This window comes from Cherax quadricarinatus, chromosome 32 (genome assembly GCF_038502225.1).
Source record: "Cherax quadricarinatus isolate ZL_2023a chromosome 32, ASM3850222v1, whole genome shotgun sequence".
Classification (NCBI taxonomy): Eukaryota; Metazoa; Arthropoda; class Malacostraca; order Decapoda; family Parastacidae; genus Cherax; species Cherax quadricarinatus.
Window position 1 is genome coordinate 13,047,293 of NC_091323.1, and position 21,660 is coordinate 13,068,952.

The following is a 21,660-nucleotide window of genomic DNA, read 5'->3' on the forward strand; positions in this document are numbered from 1 at the left end:
TGAAAAAGCAGCTGGCTGGCGAAACGTTTCCAGAATAAAAATACTCAAATGTTGCACAAGTGTTTCATATATAAAGATTTCAGATATCTTTTCATTAGTGATGAGGTGTTTTACCATATCCTATAAGGCTGGCGTGGAGGTGTTTCTGAAAGGTTGGATGTTTGGAGATTACAATGTAATGCTTCAGTAGTATGGCTCTGTATCTGTCCACACACTTTGTATTGACATCTCCATACAAGCCATGCTGCCAGAGATACTTATAGCCTAGCCTTAGTCAAGTAGTAACAGTAGTATTTCCAGAGATACTTATAGCCTAGCCTTAGTTTAGTAGTAACAGTAGTACTGCCAGAGATACTTATAGCCTAGCCTTAGTTTAGTAGTAACAGTAGTACTGCCAGAGACACTTATAGCCTAGCCTTAGTTTAGTAGTAACAGTAGTACTGTCAGAGATACTTATAGCCTAGCCTTAGTTTAGTAGTAACAGTAGTACTGCCAGAGATACTTATAGCCTAGCCTTAGTTTAGTAGTAACAGTAGTACTGCCAGAGACACTTATAGCCTAACCTTAGTTTAGTAGTAACAGTAGTACTGTCAGAGATACTTATAGCCTAGCCTTAGTTTAGTAGTAACAGTAGTACTGCCAGAGATACTTATAGCCTAGCCTTAGTTTAGTAGTAACAGTAGTACTGCCAGAGATACTTATGGCCTAGCCTTAGTTTAGTAGTAACAGTAGTACTGCCAGAGATACTTATAGCCTAGCCTTAGTTTAGTAGTAACAGTAGTACTGCCAGAGACACTTATAGCCTAGCCTTAGTTTAGTAGTAACAGTAGTACTGCCAGAGACACTTATAGCCTAGCCTTAGTTTAGTAGTAACAGTAGTACTGCCAGAGATACTTATAGCCTAGCCTTAGTTTAGTAGTAACAGTAGTACTGCCAGAGATACTTATAGCCTAGCCTTAGTTTAGTAGTAACAGTAGTACTGCCAGAGACACTTATAGCCTAGCCTTAGTTTAGTAGTAACAGTAGTACTGCCAGAGACACTTATAGCCTAGCCTTAGTAGCCTTAGTTTAGTAGTAACAGTAGTACTGCCAGAGACACTTATAGCCTAGCCTTAGTTTAGTAGTAACTGTAGTACTGCCAGAGATACTTATAGCCTAGCCTTAGTTTAGTAGTAACAGTAGTACTGCCAGACACTTATAGCCTAGCCTTAGTTTAGTAGTAACAGTAGTACTGCCAGAGACACTTATAGCCTAGCCTTAGTTTAGTAGTAACAGTAGTACTGCCAGAGACACTTATAGCCTAGCCTTAGTTTAGTAGTAACAGTAGTACTGCCAGAGACACTTATAGCCTAGCCTTAGTCTAGTAGTAACAACATCTTGTAATTTACTGACCTTTTTACTTTCTCCAAATATATGTTTAACTTGACAGTTTCTATTATGATGGATAATGAATGTGCTAGTTGCTACCTGTACTATTCTACCTTTTTCAAACTCGTTTGCTAATTCATTTCTGACAATGTTTCTTGAAATTTTGTTTGAAAAAAAAAGTTATACTAAACATTCTCTTTATTTGCTGCTTGTTTAGCTAATTCATCAACTTGGTCATATTTTTGGAAGCCTAAGTGAGAAGGAATTTACAAAAGCTGACCCAAATTCACAATCCCGCTCCACAACAGTTGTCCCTGACTAGTAATGGAAAATTCACACATTCCGAAATGTTTCGCTTACACTGTAGGCTTCTTCAGTCAAATACAGAGGAGGCAGTGGAAGCAGTGGAGATGTAGAGGCGACGTAATCAGTCCATCATTCTCGAAGATGTAGCTTGAGGTGGTCGGTCCCTTATGCTCCATAGTCTGGAACAATGTGAAGCTGAAGCATCAACATGGAAACTTATATACTGGCATAGGTGAGGCATAGAAAATCTTGAAGACGACAGAAGAGGCGAGGCCTAATAGTAGATGTAAGAGTGTAATAACTGCAAGGCAGTGTAGCAAACCTACCGGGTAGGTCCCTCTCAGATCAAACCTTTCTTACATGTAACTAGTGGTCAGGTAATAAAGTATCCATAACTTGTGTTATGGATACTGTGAATGAAGCCAGAGTGATTACTAGTCTTAGCAGTGACTATGTCAGTAATGTCATTAATAATGACACGAGTCCACAGTATGAACACATGATACAGACACAATCTGACACAGAAATTTTGAGTCCCAAAATCCATAGTGCTAAGGCTTGTGACTTCATGTAAGATTGTCACTAGAGACAAAGGAACCAAAGCTCATGTCCTTCCCAGAAGACGACAGAATGCCTTCTACTGGCGAGAGTATATGTAAGCTACCCCTTGCTGTTGACAAAGTAGCCATGCCCAAAGTTTGTTAGGCCAGTCAATAATACTTCAGGCGGCGACAGCACTTTCATGCTTCCCTAATAAACAAAATACAAACATATACCGCAAACCCATCATATACAATTTTTTTTCCAACAAACCGGCCGTATCCCACCGAGGCAGGGTGACTTAAAAAGAAAAACGAAAATTTTTCTTTTTAAATTTAGTAATGTATACAGAAAAAGGGGTTACTAGACCCTTGCTCCCGGCATTTTAGTCGCCTCTTACGACACGCATGGCTTACGAAGGAAGAATTCTTTTCCACATCCCCAAGGAGATAAGAAATAAAGAAGAACAAGAACTAGTAAGAAAATAGAAGAAAACTCAGATGGGTATGTAAATATATATGCGTGTACATGCATGGGTAGTGGATCCTAAGTGCAAGTAGAATAGCAAGGTATACCTGTTATCCCGCGTGTTTATGAGACAAAAGAGACACCAGCAATCCTACCATCATGTAAAACAATTACAGGACAAATACAAATATGGTTGAAAAAATGTAGCTACAGCAAAGTTGTGAACTTTGACTCGTTCAGAGACAGTGAAAAGTTTTCCTCTGACTTAATAACAATATTGAACTTCACAACAATAATCATACACTATAAGACGCATAAGTACGTAGGTTGTATGATGGTCACAACTCTGCCCCGATGCCGTGAGAAGGTCACGTGACCCCCGGCTCAGCTCCAGGCGGGGTCAGAGGTTAAGCAGGAGACACAGGCGTAACCCACTAAGCAAGCCGAGTGAGACATAGATGGTGAGGGGTGATAATGAGACATAGATGGTGAGGGTGATAATGAGGCATAGAAGATGAGGGTGATAATGAGACATAGATGGTGAGGGTGATAATGACATATATGATGGTTATGATGAGACATAAGGTTATAATGAAACATAGATGGTGATGATTATGAGACATAGATGGCAAGGGTGATAATGAGACATAGATGGTAATAATAAGGCACAGATGGTGATGATGAGGCATAGATGGTGATGGTTATAATGGGACATAGATGGTGATGGTTATAATGGGACATAGATGGTGATGGTTATAATGAGACATAGATGGTGATGGTTATAATGGGACATAGATGGTGATGGTTATAATGGGACATAGATGGTGATGGTAATAACTAAACAGATGGTAATAATGATAGTAAGACATAGATGGTGAAGGTGATAACTAGACATAGATGGTGAAGGTGATGATGAGACATAGACGGTGAAGGTGATGATGAGACATAGATGGTGAAGGTGATGATGAGATATAGATGGTGAAGGTGATGATGAGACATAGATGAAGGTGGTGATGAGATAAATGGTGAGGGTGACTGATTGTATGTTTGTAAAAGTAATATGATTGTGTGATTGTAGAAGCAACATAAACTACAACTGATTGTGTGATTGTAGAAACATAAACTACAACTGATTGTGTGATTGTAGAAACAAACTACAACTGATTGTGTGATTGTAGAAACATAAACTACAACTGATTGTGTGATTGTAGAAGCAACATAAACTACAACTGATTGTGTGATTGTAGAAGCAACATAAATTACAACTGATTGTGTGATTGTAGAATCAACATAAACTACAACTGATTGTGTGATTGTAGAATCAACATAATCTACAACTGATTGTGTGATTGTAGAAGCAACATAAACTACAACTGATTGTGTGATTGTAGAAGCAACATAATCTACAACTGATTGTGTGATTGTAGAATCAACATAAACTACAACTGATTGTGTGATTGTAGAATCAACATAAACTACAACTGATTGTGTGATTGTAGAATCAACATAAACTACAACTGATTGTGTGATTATAGAATCAACATAAACTACAACTGATTGTGTGATTGTAGAATCAACATAAACTACAACTGATTGTGTGATTGTAGAATCAACATAATCTACAACTGATTGTGTGATTGTAGAAGCAACATAAACTACAACTGATTGTGTGATTGTAGAAGCAACATAATCTACAACTGATTGTGTGATTGTAGAATCAACATAAACTACAACTGATTGTGTGATTGTAGAATCAACATAAACTACAACTGATTGTGTGATTGTAGAATCAACATAAACTACAACTGATTGTGTGATTATAGAATCAACATAAACTACAACTGATTGTGTGATTGTAGAATCAACATAAACTACAACTGATTGTGTGATTGTAGAATCAACATAATCTACAACTGATTGTGTGATTGTAGAATCAACATAAACTACAACTGTGTGATTGTAGAAGCAACATAAACTACAACTGATTGTGTGATTGTAGAATCAACATAATCTACAACTGATTGTGTGATTGTAGAATCAACATAAACTACAACTGATTGTGTGATTGTAGAAGCAACATAATCTACAACTGATTGTGTGATTGTAGAAGCAACATAAGCTACAACTGATTGTGTGATTGTAGAAGCAACATAAACTACAACTGATTGTGTGATTGTCGAAGCAACATAAGCTACAATTGATTGTGTGATTGTAGAAGCAACATAAGCACATAAGCTACAACTGATTGTGTGATTGTAGAAGAAACATAAGCTACAACTGATTGTGTAATTGTAGAAGCAACATAAACTACAACTGATTGTGTGATTGTAGAAGAAACAGACTGCAACTGATTGTGTGATTGTAGAAGCAACATAAACTACAACCGATTGTGTGATTGTAGAAGCAACATAAATTGTAACTGATTGTGTGATTGTAGAAGCAACATAAACTACAACCGATTGTGTCATCGTAGAAGCAACATAAACTACAACTGATTGTGTGATTGTAGAAGCAACATAAGCTACAACCGATTGTGTGATCGTAGAAGCAACATTAACTACAACTGATTGTGTAATTGTAGAAGCAACATAAACTACAACCGATTGTGTGATCGTAGATGCAACATAAATTGCAACTGATTGTGTGATTGTAGAAGCAACATAAATTACAACTGATTGTGTGATTGTAAAAGCAGCATAAACTACAACCGATTGTGTGATTGTAGAAGAAACAGACTGCAACTGATTGTGTGATTGTAGAAGCAACATAAACTACAACCGATTGTGTGATTGTAGAAGCAACATAAGCTACAACTGATTGTGTAATTGTAGAAGCAACATAAACTACAACCGATTGTGTGATTGTAGAAGCAACATAAACTACAACTGATTGTGTGATTGTAGAAGCAACATAAGCTACAACTGATTGTGTAATTGTAGAAGCAATATAAACTACAACCGATTGTGTGATTGTAGAAGCAACATAAACTACAACTGATTGTGTGATTGTAGAAGCAACATAAGCTACAACTGATTGTGTAATTGTAGAAGCAACATAAGCTACAACTGATTGTGTAATTGTAGAAGCAACATAAGCTACAACTGATTGTGTGATTGTAGAAGCAACATAAGCTACAACTGATTGTGTAATTGTAGAAGCAACATAAGCTACAACTGATTGTGTAATTGTAGAAGCAACATAAACTACAGCCGATTGTGTGATTGTAGAAGCAACATAAGCTACAACTGATTGTGTAATTGTAGAAGCAACATAAACTGCAACTGATTGTGTAATTGTAGAAGCAACATAAGCTACAACTGATTGTGTGATTGTAGAAGCAACATAAGCTACAACTGATTGTGTAATTGTAGAAGCAACATAAGCTACAACTGATTGTGTAATTGTAGAAGCAACATAAACTACAACCGATTGTGTGATTGTAGAAGCAACATAAGCTACAACTGATTGTGTAATTGTAGAAGCAACATAAACTACAACCGATTGTGTAATTGTAGAAGCAACATAAACTACAACTGATTGTGTGATTGTAGAAGCAACATAAACTACAACTGATTGTGTGATTGTAGAATCAACATAAACTACAACTGATTGTGTGATTGTAGAATCAATATAATCTACAACTGGTTGTGTGATTGTAGAATCAACATAAACTACAACTAATTGTGTGATTGTAGAAGCAACATAAACTACAACTGATTGTGTGATTGTAGAATCAACATAATCTACAACTGATTGTGTGATTGTAGAATCAACATAAACTACAACTGATTGTGTGATTGTAGAAGCAACATAATCTACAACTGATTGTGTGATTGTAGAAGCAACATAAGCTACAACTGATTGTGTGATTCTAGAAGCAACATAAACTACAACTGATTGTGTGATTGTAGAAGCAACATAAGCTACAATTGATTGTGTGATTGTAGAAGCAACATAAGCTACAACTGATTGTGTAATTGTAGAAGCAACATAAACTACAACCGATTGTGTGATTGTAGAAGCAACATAAACTACAACTGATTGTGTGATTGTAGAAGAAACAGACTGCAACTGATTGTGTGATTGTAGAAGCAACATAAACTATAACCGATTGTGTGATTGTAGAAGCAACATAAATTGCAACTGATTGTGTGATTGTAGAAGCAACATAAACTACAACCGATTGTGTCATCGTAGAAGCAACATAAACTACAACTGATTGTGTAATTGTAGAAGCAACATAAGCTACAACCGATTGTGTGATCGTAGAAGCAACATAAACTACAACTGATTGTGTAATTGTAGAAGCAACATAAACTACAACCGATTGTGTGATCGTAGAAGCAACATAAATTGCAACTGATTGTGTGATTGTAGAAGCAACATAAATTACAACTGATTGTGTGATTGTAAAAGCAGCATAAACTACAACCGATTGTGTGATTGTAGAAGAAACAGACTGCAACTGATTGTGTGATTGTAGAAGCAACATAAACTACAACCGATTGTGTGATTGTAGAAGCAACATAAGCTACAACTGATTGTGTAATTGTAGAAGCAACATAAACTACAACCGATTGTGTGATTGTAGAAGCAACATAAACTACAACTGATTGTGTGATTGTAGAAGCAACATAAGCTACAACTGATTGTGTAATTGTAGAAGCAACATAAACTACAACCGATTGTGTGATTGTAGAAGCAACATAAACTACAACTGATTGTGTGATTGTAGAAGCAACATAAGCTACAACTGATTGTGTAATTGTAGAAGCAACATAAGCTACAACTGATTGTGTAATTGTAGAAGCAACATAAGCTACAACTGATTGTGTAATTGTAGAAGCAACATAAACTACAACCGATTGTGTGATTGTAGAAGCAACATAAGCTACAACTGATTGTGTAATTGTAGAAGCAACATAAACTACAACCGATTGTGTGATTGTAGAAGCAACATAAGCTACAACTGATTGTGTAATTGTAGAAGCAACATAAACTACAACCGATTGTGTAATTGTAGAAGCAACATAAACTACAACTGATTGTGTGATTGTAGAAGCAACATAAGCTACAACTGATTGTGTAATTGTAGAAGCAACATAAACTACAACCGATTGTGTAATTGTAGAAGCAACATAAACTACAACCGATTGTGTAATTGTAGAAGCAACATAAACTACAACCGATTGTGTAATTGTAGAAGCAACATAAACTACAACTGATTGTGTGATTGTAGAAAAAACAGACTGCAACTGATTGTGTGATTGTAGAAGCAACATAAATTGCAACTGATTGTGTGATTGTAGAAGCAACATAAATTACAACTGATTGTGTGATTGTAAAAGCAGCATAAACTACAACCGATTGTGTGATTGTAGAAGCAACATAAATTGCAACTGATTGTGTGATTGTAGAAGCAACATAAATTACAACTGATTGTGTGATTGTAGAAGCAACATAACCTACAACTGATTGTGTGATTGTAGAAGCAACATAAACTACAACTGATTGTGTGATTGTAGAAGCAACATAAATTACAACTGATTGTGTGATTGTAGAAGCAACATAACCTACAACTGATTGTGTGATTGTAGAAGCCACATAAACTACAACTGATTGTGTGATTGTAGAAGCAACATAAATTACAACTGATTGTGCGATTGTAGAAGCAACATAAATTGCAACTGATTGTGTGATTGTAGAAGCAACATAAATTACAACTGATTGTGTGATTGTAAAAGCAACATAAACTATAAATGACTGTAGAGGCAGAAAATTATTTAAGAAATTTGGATCAATGAATAACAAGAATTAACGAATATCAATCACCAAGATTACTGTATAATATCAATCACCAAGATTACTGTATAATATCATTCAAAAGAATTACTGTATATCAATCACACTTATCAATAAATTTATTTATTTATTTATTTATTTATTTACAATTTGAGCATACATACAGGGGTACAAAAAAATACAGATAAGAGCAGCATGCCAAAGCCACTTATACTATGCATAGCAATAATCACAAGGATGAATGAATAACCATCAGAGAGAACTATGAATGAATGAGTAACAACCTGGATGTGTATGACTCAGCATCAAGCAGTTTACAGGTGAGACAGATAGCAAGTGAGGTGAGTCAACCAGCTGGTGATGCAACTCTGACAAAACTGAGCGAGGTAATGACCCTGACGGAGCACTTCTCTCTCTGTGATATAAACAAAGACCTGGTGAGAGGTACCTCGTCACCAGGAATCTCTCCTAACACTTTTGTTTCACAGGTTTTTATCAAGTCATATGTTTGATCCTCTGTATAAACAAACTTGCCTCACTTCCTGACCTTAAATTAGGTATCTGATTCCTTATTGTACGTGCGCTTGTTGAAATAAAGATTATTATTATTATTATTATTATTATTATTATTATTATTATTATTTTATTATTATTATTATTATTATTATTATTATTATTATTATTATTATTATTATTATTATTATTATTATTATTATTATAAGAATCATAATCGGTGAGCAGCATCATTCATTTTTGTTCACTCCCGCTCTGAAAAATTGGTTTCGTCTTGTTTGGTATCTTCCAGACTGCTGCTGTTTAGACTTATATTTCCTCTTGTCCTGCTGTCTTACAGTCACTCGTCGTCTCCCACGGTTTAGTTGCTGGTCCAAACATCAGCAATAGCTACACAATAAATATACCCAGGTGTTGCACATGTCTTATTCATCAGTTTGTCGTTATTATATGTTATTATGGTAATGACTATCGCACATATAATGAATGTTGTCTACTTTCATATCTTCTGATGACCGTTGTCATCTTGTCTTGAGAATGCTCGTATGAGATTACTGTCTTGTAATTTCTAGCATTCTTCTTGCCGCTATCTGTGGACGTTATGCTTCTCTTTTTCTGGACTGCTGGGCGAGACATACTTGGGAGATGAGGCACGACAACCTTCAGTTGTATAACAAAACCATTGACCCTCTGACGTGTTCCTTTTCCGGTCAGCGATTATTCCACTCTGCCAATATTGTCCCCTGCGAGGTTAGCGAAGACATGTCTGAACACTGCATGCCAGAGTAACTTTCCAATTCAGTGAAGCAACAAGCTTTTGAAGACACAAGTTGGTGTATTCTCTTCTGACACAATACACCATACTCTAAACATGTTTTGTATAGTGATGTTGTGTTCATAATGCTTTTTTGGGATGAAGATACGAAGATTACAATTTTTCAGGTTACGGCAAACAGCGCTCCGAATAAGAGGAACATGCTCAGGAATTATGATAAGTGGCAGCAGTCTGGCACGCCAGTATAAGCTCTACTAAGGGGTGCATATTAAATTCTTACCATAGTTTCTATAGAAATATTGTCACGACCTGGTCTCAGACCGGGCCGCGGGGGCGTTGACCCCTTAAACACTCTCCAGGGATACTCCAGGTATTTTCCATGGCATACACAGTCTGAAAACAAAGACCAAAACATAACTCTTCCAGTCTTACAGTGAACTATGAATCTTTGCATTATTATGTATTAAAGGGTAAAAACGGATTAACATAAGATAACAAATAAAGAACCAATTCCTGCGTACGTAAAAATCAATGAAATTTAAGAACAGACATTTGTTGATGATTAACATTCTGTATAATTATGATCAAGTTAGAAATTTTATATTTCGCCCTTGTCGGCTACAGAAAGTGTAGACGAAAGGGTCGATTAGTTTTGTCCAGATAAATTTCAAGTGTATTGTTAACCAAATGTCCCGTAGCTCGATTGCTAGTGCACTCAGCTCACACACTCTGACGTCCGGGGGTCGATTCCCAGTACGGGTAGAAACATTAGGACGTGTTTCCTTAAGACACCTGCTGTCCATGTTCACCTACCAGTGAAATAAGTACTGGGTGCTTGTCGACTGGTGTGGGTCTCATCCTGGGACCTAATTTGCCTGAAATTCTCTGCATAACAAGCGGCTTTCTATATAGTAGTATGTCAGTGATGTCAGCTAAGCCTGTATATCTTGTATTTGTAGAAATTAAGATTATTATTATTCTCATATGCTGATCCACTGTTTATTTTAGTAGCACTATTTAAACTAACTTGTTCCATGAGTGTGCTGAGGTAGGTCTTCATACGTCGCAGCCCACTGAAGGTTCCACGAAATCGTAATAACTCGATTGTAAACAAGAGACTGACCGAGGGGGCTCGAACCTAGGGCAAGCCAGTCTTAAAACTAGGAGACCAGTGCTGCCACTGGGCTGCTAGTTGTAAAACTGGCTGCCTTGGGTTCGAACACCATCCGTTCTGTGATTTCAGTGAACAACCTTTCCGCTTAGCATGATGTGACCGGTAATGATGCCAGAACGGTTGCTTTCCCTTAAATTACAATTAGAAGTTTTTTTTAGTTAATCTTAAAAGCTGCCGTCGGCGTTTTCTGTTATGGTAAAGACGAAACTATTTTTGAAGGTCCACCATACAAGTCTCACGCAGCAGTGTATTATATAGTCCAGTGTGTCGCTGATGTCAGCTAGGCTTGTATACCTTGTACTTGTACTTGTAGAAATAAGATATTATTATTACTATTATTATTATTGTGTTACATATATCGAGCAAATAAAACTTGCATGGATATATGTAATTGCTTAATAGATTAGTAATAAAGTTATTCTGGTCAATATTTACTAGGTGTGTGCAAAAGTAACGCTGCCATTGTAGAAATTTATGGGGTGTCCAAAATCCCCACCTACTTATGCCTAGAACAGATTAACTCGGTGGCACTCGATGTATGCACAAGGCTTATTCCTCTAAGAAAAAGGAGGAGTAGATGTAAAATAGAAAGAGACAGGCGCTCCCTTTACAGGCGACGGAAAAGAATAACAGAGCGGCTAAAAGAGGTCAATATATCTGAAATGCGTAGGGAGACACTGGTCAGAGAAATAGCAAGCATCGAACTTAAGCTAAAAGAATCCTTTAGGAGTCAGGAATCGCGGGAAGAACTAAAAGCCATAAATGAAATCGAAAGAAACCCAAAGTATTTCTTCTCCTATGCCAAATCAAAATCGAGAACAACGTCCAGTATTGGGCCCCTACTTAAACAAGATGGGTCCTACACAGATGACAGCAAGGAAATGAGTGAGCTACTCAAGTCCCAATATGACTCAGTTTTTAGCAAGCCGCTAACCAGACTGAGAGTCGAAGATCAAAATGAATTTTTTATGAGAGAGCCACAAAATTTGATTAACACAAGCCTATCCGATGTTATCCTGACGCCAAATGACTTCGAACAGGCGATAAATGACATGCCCATGCACTCTGCCCCAGGGCCAGACTCATGGAACTCTGTGTTCATCAAGAACTGCAAGAAGCCCCTATCACGAGCCTTTTCCATCCTATGGAGAGGGAGCATGGACACGGGGGTCGTCCCTCAGTTACTAAAAACAACAGATATAGCCCCACTCCACAAAGGGGGCAGTAAAGCAACAGCAAAGAACTACAGACCAATAGCACTAACATCCCATATCATAAAAATCTTTGAAAGGGTCCTAAGAAGCAAGATCACCACCCATCTAGAAACCCATCAGTTACACAACCCAGGGCAACATGGGTTTAGAACAGGTCGCTCCTGTCTGTCTCAACTATTGGATCACTACGACAAGGTCCTAAATGCACTAGAAGACAAAAAGAATGCAGATGTAATATATACAGACTTTGCAAAAGCCTTCGACAAGTGTGACCATGGCGTAATAGCGCACAAAATGCGTGCTAAAGGAATAACAGGAAAAGTCGGTCGATGGATCTATAATTTCCTCACTAACAGAACACAGAGAGTAGTCGTCAACAGAGTAAAGTCCGAAGCAGCTACGGTGAAAAGCTCTGTTCCACAAGGCACAGTACTAGCTCCCATCTTGTTCCTCATCCTCATATCCGACATAGACAAGGATGTCAGCCACAGCACCGTGTCTTCCTTTGCAGATGACACCCGAATCTGCATGACAGTGTCTTCCATTGCAGACACTGCAAGGCTCCAGGCGGACATCAACCAAATCTTTCAGTGGGCTGCAGAAAACAATATGAAGTTCAACGATGAGAAATTTCAATTACTCAGATATGGTAAACATGAGGAAATTAAATCTTCATCAGAGTACAAAACAAATTCTGGCCACAAAATAGAGCGAAACACCAACGTCAAAGACCTGGGAGTGATTATGTCGGAGGATCTCACCTTCAAGGACCATAACATTGTATCAATCGCATCTGCTAGAAAAATGACAGGATGGATAATGAGAACCTTCAAAACTAGGGAGGCCAAGCCCATGATGACACTCTTCAGGTCACTTGTTCTATCTAGGCTGGAATATTGCTGCACTCTAACAGCACCTTTCAAGGCAGGTGAAATTGCCGACCTAGAAAATGTACAGAGAACTTTCACGGCGCGCATAACGGAGATAAAACACCTCAATTACTGGGAGCGCTTGAGGTTTCTAAACCTGTATTCCCTGGAACGCAGGAGGGAGAGATACATGATTATATACACCTGGAAAATCCTAGAGGGACTAGTACCGAACTTGCACACGAAAATCACTCACTACGAAAGCAAAAGACTTGGCAGACGATGCACCATCCCCCCAATGAAAAGCAGGGGTGTCACTAGCACGTTAAGAGACCATACAATAAGTGTCAGGGGCCCGAGACTGTTCAACTGCCTCCCAGCACACATAAGGGGGATTACCAACAGACCCCTGGCAGTCTTCAAGCTGGCACTGGACAAGCACCTAAAGTCAGTTCCTGATCAGCCGGGCTGTGGCTCGTACGTTGGTTTGCGTGCAGCCAGCAGCAACAGCCTGGTTGATCAGGCGCTGATCCACCAGGAGGCCTGGTCACAGACCGGGCCGCGGGGGCGTTGACCCCCGAAACTCTCTCCAGGTAAACTCCAGGTAAACTGCTTGTAAACGTTCAGTGTCTTGTGTTTATGTCACATGGCTAAGACCGTATAGTACCCTTAATCTTCTTAATGAAACCAGTAGAAAAACCTTTTCAAAACCCTAAATTCGAAGTGGTATTTTGAGAGATTTATACCATAGGAATAATTTAAATAATATTCGAATATTAAAGTAGACTAAGACAATAGTAGGAGGTTATATTAGGTAATGAGATTAGAAATAACAGCGTTCTGAGGGAGTGCTGAAGACAACAGGGACGCATCCTCGGCATTGAAATTTGTATCAATAAAACTTTTGGTATCGTTCCATCCCCGATATAATTTACATTGACTGCTAGGAAAATACGGGATATTAAGTACATTCTGCAACAGTAAGTGGCTTTTGTAGGGGAGAACTTTAGATTTTTGGTGCCTGTGTGAAGAATTTTTTTTATAATAGTCAAAAAAAAAAAAAGGCCCAACATACTCTAACCCGACCTATTGTAAGCTAACTTACATTTAAGTTAACCCAAAACACTGTAAGCTAAGTTAGATTCTGATTTAAATACTACGCTATCTTGGTATGGATTATGTTATTTGATTTCTTACCAAAAAAAAAAAAAAAACTTATTCCCCATTGTCCCAAAATATAACTATCTCCATTGCACATGTTAATTAATATTGCAGAATTTAAATACCTTTTTTTGCACAGGGCAATGATGTCTATTGCAAGAGTCAGTTGTTATTACTATTACAAGAACCAGTTGTTATTAAACCAGAGTATTATCACTATTACCAGAAGCACAATGTTATCACTATTACCAGAACGACCATGTTATCACTGTTACCAAACCCACTGTTATTACTTTTACAAGAACGGTAGTTATCACAATTACCATAAACAATATGTTATTATTACTGGGTAAGAACAATAAGTGATGTCTCAGCTTCGCTCAACAGATAATCTCAACATTAACAACAAACTCGTGTCTTTGATCATTTTCCTCTTTTTTGTTACCAGAATCTAGAGTTTCTAAGGCAATTGTATCGAAACCTGCAGCCCTTTCCCCTCCCATCTGATTTTTCCCCTCGTTCCTAGTTTTCCCCAGTTATCCAGTTTACCCAGTTTTACCCAGCTCCTCAATTTTCCCTCCTCCTCCCCGGCTCTTACATTTATTGTGTTTGATACTTGTATTGTCTTGTATAATGTTTTCATTAATACTATCATCATCTTACGCTAAAACTATCATTATCTTACACTAACACTATCTTGCACTAACACTATCATTTTCTTACACTAACACTATCATTATCTTGCATTAACACTATCATTATCTTACTCTTTCATTGCACAATCACTATCATTATCTTACACTAAGTTTCTTATTATCATTTTTTTATTTCGCAGATGTTGTCGTAGGGAGACCGTGGCGACCAGAAGTCAAGGTTTGTTCCTATTCACTACTTCTTGTGTTGAAGCACAGACATATGGGTTTACCGCTTCATGTAACATAATTGCAGTACCTATATATATATATATATATATATATATATATATATATATATATATATATATATATATATATATATGTCGTGCCGAATTAGGCACAACTTTCGATCTTGGCTTAAATAGCAACGTTCATCTTGCCATATAGGACAAGTGAAAATTTGTGTATGCAATAATTTCACCAAAATCATTCTGAACCTAACGAAAAAAAATATATTTCACTGTGTTTGTTTAGTATTAAATTATTGTAAACAAATCTAAAATATATTTAGTTGGGTTATGCTAAACTAAATTGCACTTGTTATAATAAGGTTAGGTAAGTTGTCTAAGATACTTTTAGTGCAAAATTAAATTTTTTTACATTAACATTAATGAAAAAAATATATCTTTAAACGTATAAGAGAAAATTTCATAAAGAACTTAATTTTAAATAAGTTCTTGCTAATTGACCAGTTTTACATATTTGGCACGACATATATATATATATATATATATATATATATATATATATATATATATATATATATATATATATATAAATATATATGCAAAACAACTACTGTGAAAGAATAGAGAAATTCCAAGCGCTTTCGTGACTACTCACATTATCAAGGAACAATGTTCCTTGATAATGTGAGTAGTCACGAAATCGCTTGGAATTTCTCTATTCTTTCACAGTGGTTGTTTTGCATATTCTAAAATCACCTGTTTACTGTGATCTTATTGCATATATATATATATATATATATATATATATATATATATATATATATATATATATATATATATATTATATATATATATATATATATATATATATATATATATATATATATATATATATAATGTGTGTGTGTGTGTGTGTGTGTGTCTGGCATAAACCTTGGTAATAAATACCGACAAGTTGGTTTAGAAAGACACGTAAGCAAACACTATGACATATTTATTTTTTTTTTTTATATATTTTTATTAGAAACCTTATAAAAGTACAAATGATGCATAAGCAAGTACAAGAATACAAAACATTCTTTTGTGCTACTAGTACCAGGTTATTCCTGGCGGGAACAAGTATTATAACATCTTGTTATAGCAAACAATACACGCTGAGGCAAACCTCACTAATGTATAACAGTCATTAATAGTTGCCGCCAAGCCATTGTACCCAACGACAACACACCAAAATGAAACTTTACATAGTTTAACAATATAAAATGAATACCTGACATGTCCTATCACAACAAAAACAACATACAAATGTACATCATCACAAGATTACTAAAGTTGAAATTTTCATACACGACTAAAACCATAACCACCTTTAACATACAATATATGTACTACACATATGTCAGTAAAGTAAAAAGACCCTAACCAAAGCTACCATAACAACTACAAAACAAGACAAAACTCTAACATACCCGCTATGACAGGGTACAGAGTATTGGTTAAGTTATGTTACATTATATCCTAACCAATAGGAATTCGAAGGAACGTATGATTCCTTATGCACAATAACAATAGAGAAACTGTATTTTAATATTATTAATATGTTAACCCTCCAATACAATAATTCTGCTACAGAAAACAGAACAACATACATGTAACATACAATAATAAAATAACCCAAAACAAGTTTTTATAACAAACCTTGGTACATTAAAGGGTTTAAACCCAAACCCTATACATAATTTTTTTTTTTATATTATTTAAAACAGAGCAAATACAATAATGATAATAGTATAAAATTAAAAACCATACTAGATATTACAAAACCTCTAGTACACAATCCCGGTACATTTTAAGAACACCATAGATCAAGGCTATATTACAACCATATACATAACCCACAACCATATACATAACCTATAAACCCTCCTTTTATAATAATCATTATTGCCAGTGCAGACACAGCTGACACTTCTACCCCCCCCCCTCCCCGTATGTACAGTCCCCGTTCTAAATAACATACATTGAATTATCCTAATGAATGGTCATACCCTGACCTCATCAAAACCTAAAAGTTGGTAGTGCATGAACAAGACAAAAACACAAAATTTACAGACTAAAACAGATATGAAACATTACATTCCTATACGCATACACTGTAATAAGTAGAAGAATATACACCACCAATATGATATCAAATATTAATGTTAACCATGAATTACAAACATTCAAAACATTGAATATCGTGAAGTTCACACTCAAAATGCAAGATAATACACCACATGCCACATTAGCGGTACAATACTAGGCTATGTAAATTATTTAAAGAACCCGAGACTAAAATAAGACTAGAGTAGTTATAAGGATAAGGCTGCTGTAATGTGCCAGTTCCAAAAGAACTGACACGTATCTCAGAAAAATTTTGTGTTGATACCAACGTGCCAATCTAATTACTTAAAAACGAGATCCTAAGGGCTCGGTATCCTGGCTTTCAAGGAAATTTTAAACCCAGTGAACATAACCATCAGGCTTAGAAATGTAACCCTGGAAACCACACTTATATCTCACTATGACAAACATTCTCGCGAAACATGGCGTACCATCCATACCTAATTCTCACTACCTTCCTCTTACACACTACATCAGTTCCAGATAAACCAAAAACAACCCCCCCCCTTTACATCCCCCCATAAGGAGACCACTCCTTTGTCCATCCTCAGGGACCCCGCCTAAGGGAACCCACAGTGAGATTCCTATAACCTTCCGGGAAACTTTTTTCCCAAGACGCCCCATAAACCAACTTATTCCTACACTTCGTCCTATAGAATCTGGCCGCCAACGCTTTTATCCTCATATCACCCCTTAATCCCCTCATTCCCCATGAAATGTCCAGATAATCCACTATGATATACATTATAGCCCTTCCAACATCCCTAGGCACTCCCCTTACATCTAGTAGTAAAGCCCTTAAAAGCGGCAAACGACCCCCCCCCAACAGTCTGATAACCCCACCCATCCATGATCTCACCCCCTCCAAGGAGGTACAAAAAAAGACCACATGAAACGCCGTTTCAACATCACCACAAACCTGACAAAAAGCCTCTTCCACAAACCCCATACTACGTAACACCTCCTTGGAAGCCAGAATCCCCATGATAAACCTATATTCTAATTCTCTTACTCTAGCCGGTATCCGAAGCTTACTAAAATCTTTCCAAATAACCCCCCAATCATACGTTGGATACACGGCTACCCCTTGCATAATTCCTTGACCTTTCACTACCCTCACCAACCGTTTCACTTTGATTTTATCCACCTGTTGCACTGTCAATAAAAATCTCAACATATCTTCACAAACCCTCAATTCCTTCCCACTCCACCATTTACGTGCCTCCTCCATAACTCTTCCTACTTTAGCGCCCCTCACACCCCCTTCCCTCATATACCTCCACTTGATATATACAGCCATTACTCTCAGTCCTAAAGGCAACAAACCTAAACCCCCTCTCCGAACATCCGTCATAACTACCTCCTTACTTAACCATGCCCTCCCAAATCCCCACACAAACTTCAGCACCCTCCTCTGCATTTCCACAATATCTCGTACCTCTAAGGGAAAAACCTCTGCCACCCCCCATACCTTGCTATAGACAAGTGAATTTACCACCACTACCCTCTGATGTAAAGCTAAGTCCCTCGCACTTAAACCTCCTAGTCTACTTAAAACCTTACCCGTGACAGACTCCGAATTTACCCTTCTGCATGCCTGCACTTCCGCCAAATACCATATCCCACATACCTTGATTCTGTCAACCACTGTCCATCCTAACCCTATCCCCAAGCCCCCCCCTATCCAATTACCGACCTCTAGTAACCTTGATTTCACCGTATTAACTCTCATTCCGGTATTCATACCAAACATCTGAATCACTCTACCCACCCTCCTTAACTCCTCCTTACCCCTTAGCAAAACAGTAGTATCATCCACATATCCAACGATGCCCCCTTTGCACCCCCCTTCCATCTCCTGATTGTTCATTACCCTCTCAACAGACTCATAAAAAGGATTCTGCACACACGCAAAGAGCAGCTGTGACATCGGACAGCCCTGCCTCAAACCTCTCTCCATTGGTACACTTTCACCCAACCTCCCATTGACCTGTACCCTCACCTCTGCCCCATCATACAGGGTGTTCACCCACCTCACTACCCCCTCCCGAAACCCCAACCTCTCTAAGCAAACCCGTAAGAAATCTCTGTCCACGCAATCATAAGCATTCACCCAATCTAAACCTAGTATTCCCCCTCCCGTACATCTCTCTAGAAAATCCCTAATCAAACCATGTCCATCCCTCATCCTTCTTCCCGGAATTCCCAACTGTCCCCTATGTAACACTAAACCCAACACTTTCCTCATTCTGTTGCCCAAAACCTTAGCAAAAATCCTGTAATCCGAGCACATTAACGTAATCGCACGGTAATCATTTAACTCGGCATTCCTTCTTTTTGGGCACTAAAACCGTGACACCCGTTCTTTGTGATTTCCCCATCCTCCCACTACTTAACATACAATTCAAAACCCCCACCAGACAATGCCGTACACTCCCCCAATGATACCTATAAAAATCGTTTGGTATTCCGTCTATGCCTGGGGTTTTACCCTGGCACATCCCAAAAACTGCCTCCTCCACCTCCTCTACATTAATACTACCCTCGATTCTGTCACTGTCCTGCTCACTTAATACCCTATTAAACCCTTCATCCCCAAACCGTCCCTCACCCACTCCCCCGCCAACCCTCCTCCACTTCTCCCTAAACCAAAAATCTGCATACAAACTAATATTTTCCGTGGTGGATAGGCCTTGACCCTCCTCAAAGCCACCCCCCCCCCCTGTACCTGCCTCAATATACGCCAAGGTGGTCTTCGCCTGCCGTTCCTTAAACCTCCTTAATACAAAACCCGATGGCCTATCTCCCCTTAAGACATCCTCCAACCCTGCCCTAACTCGAATTGCCTCAAATTTTTCATTGTGAATTTCCGCCAACCTATTTCGCAAACGTTCCATGTCCTCACTCTGCCCCACCCGTTCCTCTGCATAACAGTCATTTAACTGACCCTCAAGATAATTTTGTAGGCCATAGCTCCACCTAGCCATCTCCTTACCCCGTACTTTAAAAAATTTCGCAATTTCAACTTTAGCCCTCATTTCCCACCAATCCAGCAAATCCATTTCCATATTCCTAGTCTCCCAAAAAGATTTCCACCAATCTTCAAACCCCGTAGGGTCACCCTCTTCCCTAAGTAGCCTCACATTTAATTTCCAGTATCCTGCATAAACTCTCACTATGCCATCTACCCTCAAATCTGCTATAACAGCACGATGATCAGAAAAACCCACATGGATAGTCCTCACCCTCTCCACACCTATGCCCTGCCTAACATAAATCCTATCTAACCGTGCCTCATATCCCCTACGAATAAAAGTGTGCTCCACTCCATATCCCCTACTTCCCACCACATCTACCACTCCAACATCTCGCAAAACATCCCGCAGAACCCCCAAAACATAACCCGCCCCCCTCGGAACCACATCACCCTTCCTAATGACACAATTCCAATCCCCACCAATCACCGTAAAAGCAGGTAAACCTCTCAAGTGATATACCAGAACCTCGCGTACAAAATCCACCTTCACTCTAGTGTTACTAGTTGCTGGCATGTACACACCTACAAAACTAACCCTCCTGGCCCCCCAAAACCCATCCACCCTGACAACCCTCCCACCCCCCCCCCCTTCCTCCCAACCCAGGATACGCAAAGGACTGGTCTCCTTTACCGCCACAGCCACACCTCCTTTCAACCTCAAAGCATCACATGTAAACAACCTATAACCTTTCAACAACAACTCACATCCTAACCTATGGTTATGTTCCTGCAAAAAACAGACATCAATACTAAATCTCCTCAAAACCCACTCTAACCATACCCTCTTGACCTCGGTTTTAAGACCGTTTACATTGAAAGTTACACACCTGAATTTTACAAGAATGGCGGCTTACCCCTGTGCCGCTGAGGCTTACTTGGTCCTCCTTTCATAGGTCTCGGTTCTTCTCTATCAATCCCTCGTTCCTGCCCTCCAACCCCCCCCTGTCCCTTCCCACCTAGCTTCCCATTGCCCCCCCCTCCTCCCGGACTTGCCTTTGCTACCACAGCTGCCCACATCTTCTTCCCAGGCCTCTGCGCTGGTGTGAGGACTTCGTCCATGTCTGATGCCCCCGCTGATCTCTTGCGGGAGCTACCCTCTACACACATTTCTTCTGCAACCACATCTTCTTGATGGACCTCCACCACCACATTGCTCTCCTTTCGAACCTCACTCAAGTCTTCCTTACCCTGCTTCTGTTCATCCATCACCTTGTCATCACCTGACCTCACATCACTTTCCACACCATGCTCCGACTCTTCCAAAAAATCCTTCAGCACAGCCTCCAAAATCCCGTCCTGAGCTGACTCTGCATTATCTAACGGTCTGTCTGACAGCGATATTCCCTCCCCCCCCGTTTCCACTGGTAGTGTAACACACGTCTCC

The 21,660-nt window shown here is 38.5% G+C and overlaps 1 protein-coding gene across 2 annotated transcripts in view; it reads left to right on the forward strand.

Annotated features, from left to right (window-relative positions):
- LOC128690332 (mucin-2-like) overlaps positions 1–21,660 on the forward strand; it is a 297,641-nt gene that overhangs the window by 76,369 nt on the left and 199,612 nt on the right. For both annotated transcript variants that reach the window (XM_070090460.1, XM_070090462.1), the window contains exon 2: positions 15,026–15,063. The gene's annotated coding sequence lies outside the window, so the exon portion shown is untranslated. The remainder of the gene's footprint in view (positions 1–15,025; positions 15,064–21,660) is intronic.